This window comes from Nannospalax galili, unplaced genomic scaffold (genome assembly GCF_000622305.1).
Source record: "Nannospalax galili isolate Female #2095 unplaced genomic scaffold, S.galili_v1.0 scaffold752, whole genome shotgun sequence".
NCBI lineage: Eukaryota > Metazoa > Chordata > Mammalia > Rodentia > Spalacidae > Nannospalax > Nannospalax galili.
In genome coordinates, this window is record NW_008333404.1 from 954,737 (window position 1) to 965,569 (window position 10,833).

At 43.3% G+C, this 10,833-nt stretch overlaps 1 protein-coding gene across 5 annotated transcripts in view; it reads left to right on the forward strand.

Moving 5' to 3' along the window:
• The window catches only part of Pogz (pogo transposable element derived with ZNF domain), a 51,020-nt gene continuing 40,187 nt past the window's right edge, over window positions 1-10,833 (forward strand). For 3 of the 5 annotated variants that reach the window (XM_008828217.1, XM_008828220.2, XM_008828222.3), the window contains exon 1: window positions 1-223. The gene's annotated coding sequence lies outside the window, so the exon portion shown is untranslated. Of the gene's footprint in view, window positions 224-1,364; window positions 1,592-10,833 lie in introns of those variants that run through there. The other 2 variants (XM_008828221.3, XM_008828219.3) reach the window with 2 other exon arrangements.

Below are 10,833 nucleotides of genomic sequence, written 5' to 3' on the forward strand. Positions count from 1 at the left end.
GCCCCCCTCGGGAAAAAAAAATCCACCCCAGTCACTCGAACCCGAGGGAGGCTTCCTTTCACCCTCGGGGAGACGAGCTTACAAAGACTCCCTGTCCGTCTCCCCCCTAAGCCCCCGTCCCCTCCCCTGCTCCCACCCCCTACTCCCGGCGCCGGGTGCAAGGTCCCTTTAAGGCGACGGCGCCTTCCTCGGGTCAGACTACCGGCGGCGACGACCACGGGAGGTGAGTGAGCGAGCGAGCCGCGGCGCTCCCCACCCCCTGCTCCCGGGGGTTCCGTTATCTTTTCGCTGGGCGAGGCGCTCCGTAGCCAGACAATGAGAGGGGGATGGGGCGCGCGCCAGTGGGGGAGGGGGCCGGGCACGCGCCCGCGCTCCGCTGGAGACGGCGCAGCTCGGGGCAATTGCGGCCGTGGGGCGCGCGCGCGCGCGTGTGTGTGTGTATGTGTGTGTGTGTGTGTGTGTGTGGTTGGAGTTACATGTTATTGTGAGCTGCCTTATGTGAGTACTGGGAACTGAACTTGGGGTTCCTTGAAGAGCAGGAAGCACTGCACCTGGTCCACATCTCTCCATCCCCTACTGCTAGTTTTTAAAGTCTCTTTACCATGAAGGTGTGATTTTCTTTTGTTTTCCTTTCCTTCCTTCTTTATTGTTCTATTTTTGGAATCGGAGCCTCATGTGGAAATTGTACTCAAACTTGCTATATAGCTGATGATGACCTTGAACTCCTCACTCCCCTGCCTCTACCTCTCAAGACCACACCTGGCCTTACCTTTTTCAGGTGAGACAGCTTTGCTCTTCTCTCATTCTAAAATGTTGACCTGCTCACATTCCTGGGGTAGGTCCCACATGTATGGTATGTAATCTATTTAACATGCTGTTGGATTTAGCTCGCTAATATTCTGTTGAGGGAAAGTGAGAGCGCTAGGTTTGGGCGGGAGGAGGAAAATGAGTGGCTGCACAAGCCGGTCCCTTGTGTTATGTAATCCGCTCTGTCCGCGAGGACGTCCCGAGCCCCAGCAGCCAGTTGACGAAGTCTCCTCCCTTGCCCCCAAATTTATGCACTATGGCGCCGTGATTTATAAAATGGAATGGGCAGAGTCTCCTGGTGATTATGTCCTGCCGCTGTAGGCGCCATGTTTATCCCGAGGACTATTTTCTTTAGATCCCTAACACCTAGTCTAAACCGGTGATGCTGTCCAGCCAGCTACTGCCCCGCTCTCCAGGTGCTGTCCCGGGTCCTCCTGCGGTGTGGGATTCCTTGGAGCTGTCAGTCGCGGAGCTTCCTCTGCTCGCTGCAGAAGGGAGCGTGGTCAGTCTTCTGGTCTTTTCATTCTGGAGAAGGAAATTAAGATAGAGTTGTATCAGAGCGGAACAGAGGGTTGCTCTTGTCGCCGCGCTTTATGCACCGTCCTCTGAAGAAAGCTCCACAGAAAGGGTTTTATTTTTCTAAGAATTTCCCCAACTAGATGAAGGGAGAGGCTGCTACTGCTGCTGCTGAAGAACAATGACTTCCAAACCCTGGCTCTGGACCTAGGGCTTGCACTCTGACTCTTCGTGAATCATAGGCCTCAACTTCAGAGTGCATAAAAAAGTATTTTGGAGATTATTAAATGTGAAGTTAGAGGACTTTGTCCTGGAAATCTCTGGGTGGGGTCGAGGGCCGTGTTCCTCAATAGGCAGCCCTTAACTAAGTTAATCACATTAAGAAATACTGGTTTCGGGGCTGGAGAGATGGCTCAGCGGTTAAGAAAACTGGCTGTTCTTGGAGAAGACCAGTTAGCACCCACATGGCAGCTAACAACTGTAACTCCAATTCCAGGGGATCACCACCTTCTCTCCTCTGCAGGCACCCACCCACAGAAATACACATAAAGATTTTGTTTTAAAAAATCTTTAAAAAGTTATTACTGGTCTCATGTAAAAATGCTCAAAATACAATGTTAAAAGTTAAATTGAAGCTAGGCGTGGTGGCGCTCACCCTTATTCCTAGCACTTGAGAGGCAGAGACAGGCAGATCTCTGAGTTCGAGGCCAGCCTAGTCTACATAGCGAGTTCCAAGCCAGCAGGTGCTACAGGGAGACCCTGTCTCAAAAAAAAAAAAAGAATTTTCAGGTGAATAGTGGTTCCACATTGTGGTCAGCTGATCCCTGGAGATCCTCCTCAGACCCTTTCAGGGGGTTTTTGAGGTCATGCTGTTTTTAGAATTATAAGAAAGACTTTTTTCAATTACTTGTATTGGTGATCCAAAAGTGTTGCTGGGTAAAACTACTGACTTTGTCTTCCTACAAAGTGAAGCAGTGGCCCCACACTCTTGTCTGTTACTTGATGGGGCACTTAGTATAAAACTGTTAATGTTATTAAATTGCAGCTTTTAAGTAAACCTGTTTAAAATTTTTAAAGCTTTTTATGTGTATGAGTGTTGCCTACATGTGTGTAAGTGTACATTATGTGTGCAGTGCCAGAGGAGGCCAGAAGAGGGTGTTGGATCCCTTCAAACTGGAATTACTAACATTGTGAGAAACTATGTGTGGATACTGGGAACTGAACCTGAGTCCTTCCCAAGAGTAGCTTGTGCCCTTAACCTCTCTAGCCCCTACATCTTTGGATTTTTAATATCTAATAAAATGAGAAGTAGTCATTAGGCTTTGGCACTTGTGCTGTTTATGGAGTTTTTTTTAAAGATTTATTAGCTAGCATGTATTATACATAATAATGGATTTCATTATGGCATTTAAAAAACATTTATGAGTGTTTTGCCTGCATGTATGTAAGTGCACCATGTGCATGCAATACCCTGCTGAGGCCAGAAGAGGGTGTTAGAGCTCCTGGAACTGGAGTTAAGAGACAGCTTTTCACTGCCATGTGGGTGCTGAGAGTCAAACCTGGGTTCTCTGGAAGAACAGCAAGTGTTCTTAACTACTGAGCCATCATCTCTCCAGGTCCTCATTATGGCACTTTTATACATGTATATAATGTTATTTATTTCAGTTTTTTTGACACAGGGTCACTATGTAGACCAGGCTGGCCTGGATCTCAAGAGATCTGGCTGCCTCTGTCTCCTGAGTACTATGACTAAAGGTGTGCACACCATGTCCAGCTTTTTGTTTAATTTATTAATTTTTTGGGTATGTAACATACACCCTCCCCCATCACCCTCTCACCCCACTCCCACTGAGCCCTTCTTTTTCCCCCTACCTTTCTTATCTTTTGGGGGATGACATCATGAGTTTAGTGTTCCCTTATAGGAGCATGGGCAGGTTACCAAGAAGAAAGTGTCTCATTACCTCTTGAACCCTTCTCCCTTTCAAGGTGGTGTGTTGACACAGTCTCCTGCAGGTTTTATGCAGGTAATCACAACTGTTGTTGGTTTCAGAAGACAGGGGTCCACAGCACTCTTCCCTTTCCTCCAGCTCTTAACATTCTTTCTGCTTCTTCTGGGATAGTCCCTGAACCTTGGAGTGGGTGATAGAGCTGTCCCATGTAGAGCTGAGCATTCTGCATTCGCTCACTCTCCACCAGTGAAGAGTCTGTAGTAACCACTGCACAAAGAACCTTCTCTAACTAAAGCTGACAGCAGCACTAATCTTTGGGCATAAACACAAGTAATTCAGAAGGCCATTTGACGGCACATACGTACATTTAGCCAAACAACAGTAGCTTCCCCTCTAGGGCCTATGACCTCAACCAGAAGCTTTTGACAGGATTACAGTACCAGTTACAAATTCCTTCCTGTGGAGCAAGCCTGAGATTAAATAGAAAGTGGTTAGTTACCCCATAACAGTTACATTACCATTGAATGAAGGTAACGTACTTACATAAATGCAGGCGAAACACTCATACACATAAAATAATAAATATCTTTAAAATAGGTATTATATATGATATCTTTTTTAAAAATGCTTTAAGATGAAAAATGCCATTTGGAAAATGGGCATAACTCAGTAATATATTTTTCATATAACCAGTGTAGTGTGAAATATAAAAGGGTAGGGGCTGGAGAGGTGGCTTAGCAGTGAAGAGTGCTTACTATGCAATAACGAGGTCTAGAATTCAAATCTGAGCACTCACATAGCAAGCTGAACACCCTGTGCATGTCTGTAACCCCAGCTTTGCTGGCAGTGAAGACTAGGCTTGCTGGTTTCCAGCCTAGCCAAGGAACCCCCAGCCTCAGGTTCAGGGAGAGACCCTACCTCAAATGAATAGGTGGAGAGTGATAGAAGAGGATACCAACACCCTTCTGGCCTCTGGACATGTGCATTGGCACAGGCATCCGCACAACGAGTGCTTATAGTCACATACAAATCTCTTTTTTTTTAAATATGAAAGTAGGGCCAGGCTTGGTGGTGGCACCTCCTTTTTTTTTTTTTTTTTTTTTTTTTTTTTTTTTTTTTTTTTTTTTGTCTTTTTGAAGCAGGGTCTCCCTGTAAGCCCCAGCTGTCCTGGAACTCACTATGTAGACCAAGCTGGCCTTGAACTCTCAGAGATCCGCCTGCCTCTGCCTCCCAAGTGCTGGGACTATAGGCATGCGCCACCACACCTGGCTGGCACCTCCTTTTTAATCCCAGCAGTTTGGAGGCAGAAGCAGAGGCAGGAGGATTGAAGTGAGATTGAGGCCAGTCTGGTCTACATAGAGAGTACCAGGCCAGCTGGGCTGCAGAGAGACCCTGTCTCCAAAAAAACCTGTAAAAATATAAGTTACAGCAGTGGGCTTTTATTTTTGGTGGTGGAGCTGAAGAGATGGCTCAGCCATCTCTAGTTCAGTTCCCAGCACCCACATGGTGACTCAAAACTACCTGTAGTTCCAGCTCCAAGGAATCTAACACCTTCTAACTTCTGTGGGCTCCTGCAAGCATGTGGCTCACATAAACCCATGTAGGTACACATGACACAATTTTTTTTTTAAATCTTAAGCATTGAGTCCAGGACCCTGAACATGCTAGGCAAATGCTGTACGATAGAGGGAGGATGAGTGCCAAAGATACAACTGTGAGTATTGGAGGCTGGAGAGGTGGCTCAGTGATAAGAGCACTTCTTGCTCTTGACCATCACCCAGGTTCAGGTCCCAGCACCCACATAGCGGCTAACAACTATCCTTAACTCCATTTCCGGGGGGATCCAACACCCTCTTCTGAGTTCTGTGAGCACTACATGACATGGATGCTCTTATACACATGCAGGCAGAACAGTCACACATCAAATCTTTTTTAATTTTTTTTTTAAAGACTAGGTATTGCTTACAGTACTTTGTGAGCTACATTGTTTAAAGTAAAGCCTATTGAATGCATAAAACTTATGTTACCAGTGCAATTACTGCTATGAAGTACAGAAACCAACTAAGTAGCCAAGATGTTGTTAATGGATTAGTGGAAGACAGTGTTCCTCTCACAATATCTCTTTGGTAACATATAGAATCCACCCTCTATTCTTTTTTTTTTTTTTACTTTTTGAGAGTGTGTGTGTGCATGTGTGTCTCATGAACATTGCTTCTAGCTATAGGAAAAAATAAATTCAGCCAATATACTGGCAGAATATAGCATTTAAGATAGCACAGTTATAGGGTGAGTAGGTAGTTCCTTATCACAATTTGTAAAGAAAAGTCAAAGAATACTACAGGTAATACCTATCATGAGCCTAGGCACAGCTATTTTTAATATTTTGGCCTGTACCAGATATGAAAAAAAAGCAAATTGTAATGAAAAAGGCCAAAATACCTATTTGCTAAACCATATTCAAGTCATATTCCTAACATTTCATGCATTTGCTAAGGGTACTTTCTTCTATAAGTTATACTACTATCTAATAAAATTAAAAATCCTGAGTATATTCTAATACCTAGTCTATATTAAAATAGTTCAGGTGTCCCCAAAATGTCTTTTTAAAAGATTTTTTTAATAACTTTAAAAAAATATTTTTATTATTTTATGTGTATGAGTGTATTGCCTGCATGTATGTGAGTGCATCCGTGTCATGCAGTGCCACGGAGGTCAGAAGAGGGTTTTGGATTCCCCTGGAACTGGAGCTAAGGACAGTTAGTAGCTGCCATGTGGGTGCTGGGAATCGAACCTGGGTCCTCTGCAAGAGCAATTAGTGCTCTTAACTGCTGAGCCATCTCTCCAGCCCCAAGATTTTTAAATAGATATATATTTATAGCCAGACGTGGTGGTGCACGCCTTTAATCCCAGCACTTTGGGAGGCAGACACAGGTGGAGTTCTATGAGTTCAAGGCCAGCCTGGTCTACATAGTGAGTTCCAGGACAGCTGGGACTACAGGGAGACCCTGTCTCAAAAAAAAAAAAAAAAAAAAAAAAATTTATATGTATGTATTTGTGTGTCTGTGTGTGTCCACCAAGACTAAAAGAGAGCATGAGATTCCTTGGAGCTAGAGTTTTAGGCTGCCCAACATGAGTTTCTGGGAATTGAACTCGGGTCCTCTGAAAGAGCAGTATGCACTCTTTAATTGCTGAGCCATCTCTCTAGCCCCTGATTTGTTTATTTTGGGGGAATGGAGGAGAGCAGAGTTTCTGTGATTCCCCTTGAACTTCTGATCCCCCTGCCTCCATTTCCTAAATGCTGGGATTATAGGCATTCCCTACTACAGTCCATCCCAAAATGCCTTTCATAGCTTTTTATGAACCAAGATCCAAAAAAAGTTCATGCTGCATTTGCTTGTGTATTTTTAGTTTCTTTTAATGTGGTATGGTCTTCTCCCTTGTGGTTTATATGTGTGACCATGACGTTTTTCAAAGGGACCATCCTAGTTTTATAGAATGTTCCCTATTCTGCCTGTTTATTTCCTTATAGAATGTTCCATCTTTGGGTTTATCTCATTTCCTTGTAGAGGAGGGAAAAGGAAAGAGAAAATCAAGATGTATATAGTCTTTTCGTTGTATATAATTCTCTTTCCCACATTGTACATTTGCTTGGAAAAAGATCTTTAGTAACTGTGATACTGATAAGTTTTTGTTAGGAATAGTTATTAATTTTTTATTACATTTTATTTATTTATTGTGTGTGCATTCAAATGCACCATGGCACATGTGTGGAGGTCAGAGGACAACTTTCAGGATTTGGTTCTCTGCTTCTGCCAGGGTTGGTGGCACATACTTTTAACCACTGAGCCATCTCGCTGGCTCAGGAAAAACTTCGATATCTTTATAATCTGTCAATATTCTAATGGTCAAGAAGAGTCTCTACAAAGTGGCCCTCTTGACTTCTACATATGCACTGTTTGAGTATAAGTATGAATAACGTTTAAAAAGGAAAAAGCTAATGGAAATATAACAAAGTAATTATTTAAAAAGACGACCTGGGGCTGGAGAGATCTCTCAGAGGTTGAGAGCACTGACTGCTCTTGCAGAGGACCCAGGTTTGATTCCCAGCACCCATATGGTACCTACGAACCATCCTTAACTCCAGTTCCAGGGGAATCGGAAGCCCTCTTCTGACCTCCACGGCACTGCACGACACAGGTGCAGTCACATACATGCAGGCAACACACTCATACACATAAAATAAAAATAATAAATATGCCTGATGTGGTGGCTCATGCTTTTAATCCCAGCACTTTAATCCTAGCACTTGGGAGGCAGAGACAGGCAGATCCCTGTGAGTTCAAGGCCAGCCTTGGTCTACATAGTGGCTTCAGGTCAGCTGGGACTACATGGAGACCCTATCCTTAAAAACTACTTGGAGTGTGTGTGTGTGTGTGTGTGTGTGTTTTCAGCCTTGGTTTCATATTGTCCTTAAGTTTTCTTAATGACATACAGCTTATGCCAATAAGGAGAATGATCAGGTATATTATGGGGGACAAGAAAGGGAACTGTGGTGGCACAAGAAATAAAAGCAGGACTAGGGCAATAGCTCTGTCAAGAATAAGACTTGAGTTAGAGCCCCAGAAGCTGGATGTGGTGGCATATGCTTGTAATCCAACACTGGGGAGGCAGGGACAGGAGGAGCCCCAGGGCCAGCCAGTAAATGTACATATAAGTAAATGAGTTGAGTTGAATAAATATAAGTACTCTTAAGAGTGAAGCATTTCTAGTAAGAATTTCAGGAGAGGGGCTGAAGAGACGGTTAAGAATACTGACTGCTCTTCCAAAAGACCCAGGTTCAATTCCCAGTACCCACTCACATCCATTTCCAACTCCAGTTCCAGGTGAATCTCATGCCCTCTTCTGACATCTGTGGGCATTGCACAGCATGAGTGCACTTACATTCATGCAGGCAATACACTCATACACATAAAATTAATAAATATATATATATATCGTTTTGTTTTGGTCTTTTTGAGATAGGGTCTCCCTGTAGCCCCAGCTGTCCTGGAACTCACTATGTACACCAGGCTGGCTTCGAACTCACAGAGATCCACCTGCCTCTGCCTCCCAAGTGCTGGGATTAAAGGCATGCACCACCACGCCCAGCCCTGTATATAGTATTTTTGAGACAGGGTCTCCCTAGCCTGGAACTTGCTATGTAGACCAGGCTGGCCCTTAACTCACAGAGATCCACCTGCCTTTGCCTCTCCAGTGCTGGGATTAAAGGCATGTGCCACCATGCCTGATTAAAAATAATTTCAGGAGAAAATTTTTTTGTCTCTAGTGGACATGGAATTTTTCTTTCACATGACACAAGAGCAAAATTGATGATAGCTAATAGTGGAGTAGTTATATTCAAAATGAGCAGAGGCCTGTAGCATCTAGATTGTGGTCTTGAATTTTGCACCTCACCAATATCATTCCTTGGAAAAGTGACTGGTTCTAGGTCTAGGGCAGGAAGTACATGAGATGAGCCTGGAACATCTTGTCTATTAGATAGCAGGGATTTGTATCATACTGTACTGGGTTCCCTCTGAAAGACTCAGGAGCCAATGGAAGACATTCCCATTGACCAAAACAGGACATTTGAGTATCAGTAGAGGTAGCTGCATGAATCAGAGCATTAAATGTTTTCATCTGTGGTATCATCATGATAGCTTAAGAATAAGCTTATTGGTCACTTTGGGGGAAATGCTAATAAACTAACCTATTTTGAAAGGAAAAAAAGTAAGACTGTACCTCTTGGCTCAGGCCTGTAAATCTCCATCTACTAGAGAGGCTGAGGCAGGAGGATCATAAGTTCAAAGACTGAGTTGCAAAGTGACTTCAAGGCCAGCCTGGGCAACTTACCCTGTCTAAATTGTTTTCCCCTACCCCTCAATAAAAGTTTCATGTAGAAAGAGGTTTTAAATGTAAATGGAATGATAGTTTGAACAGATTTGTACATTTTTTAATGCTGCATATTTGATAATACTGTCTTTTTAAAAAATAGAAAGTATGTACTATGGATCATTTGAAAGAGTTGATTATCTTTCTTAAGCATCCTTATTAAGCACAGTATTTCATCATAATGCTTAAGATTTTTTGTGTGGATGTAAGTGCATGTTTAAATGTGTTCATAGGTGAGCAAGTGCGTATGTGCCAGAGGTCAGTCTCACCTATCTTTCCTCAGGTGCTGTCCACCTTGTTGTCGTTTCTAAGATTTATTTTCAATTATTTGTGTGTGGGTATGTACTCATGAGTCCAGGATAGAGGTGTTGGATCCCCCTGGAGCTGGAGTTACAGGTGGTTGTGAGTCACCTGATGTGGATGCTGGGAGCTAAAATTGAGTCTCTGCAAGAGTAGTGTGAGCTCTTAGCCACTGACCATTTCTCTAGCCCCATCCACCTTGTTTTGTGAGACAGAGTCTCTCATTGGCTTGGAACTCACCAAGGAAGCTAGGCTGACTGGCTAGGGAGCCCCTGGGCACCCCCTCTCTCCACCTTCCTAGTGTGTTGGGATTGCAAACTTGTACCACCATGCCCAGTTTTTTTTGTATGGGAACTGGAAGATTGAACTCAGGTCTTCATGCTTGAAAGGCAAATGCTTACTGACTGAGCTATCACCCCAGCCCTGAAGATAACTGGAATGCCATAAGGATGTTCAATAAGTATATTTATTTTGATGCTTCCTGTAACTACACCCTGTGTTTTTTTGCTCTAAACTATGTGTGTGCTAAAGTGAAAGAAATTGATGACATTCTGAGATACCAGTATAGGTCACTATCAAGGATTAAGTGTTTTGAAAAACTTGGTTTCACTGTCAGACATGTTTTGGGAATAAGTATAAAGTATGCTCAGTCAGCAGTTACTGTTAACTGGATTGGACAGCTTACTGATTAATTCCATGTTTCTTCTATGTTTAAAAAAACAAGAAAAATACTTTCTAAGTAGAATTTTCTTTCCATTTTCAGCATTTTAATTATGTTGGTTTCTTGGCAGTACTTATAACTGAGACGTTATTTTTCTCACTTGTTTAAAAAACCAATAAAGGGCCGGTGTGGTGGAGCACACCTTTAATCCCAGCACTCTGGAGGCAGAGGCAGGCGGATCTCTGTGATTTCAAGGCCAGCCTGGTCTACATAGTGAGTTCCAGGACAGCTGGGGCTACAGGGGAGACCCTGTCTCAAAAAAAAAAAAGACTCCCCAAAAATAAAAAAACCAATAAAGTCATAAACATCTTGTTTTCTCATTCAGTTTTTAAAAATATTTTTACTTTTTAAAATTTCATGTGTATGAGTGTATTGCCTGGATGGAAGTGCACCCGTGTCATACAGTGCTCGAGGAGGTCAGAAGAGGGCATCAGATCCTCTGGAACTAGAGTTACAGACAGTTGTTAGCTGCCATGTGGGTACTGGAAATTAACCACTGAGCCATCTCTTCAGCCCCTTCCTCCCATTCAGTTTTTTCCAAGTTTAGAGGTAGCCTTTTTTTTTTTTTTTTTTTTTTTGGTTTTTTTGGGACAGGGTCCCCTTTAACCC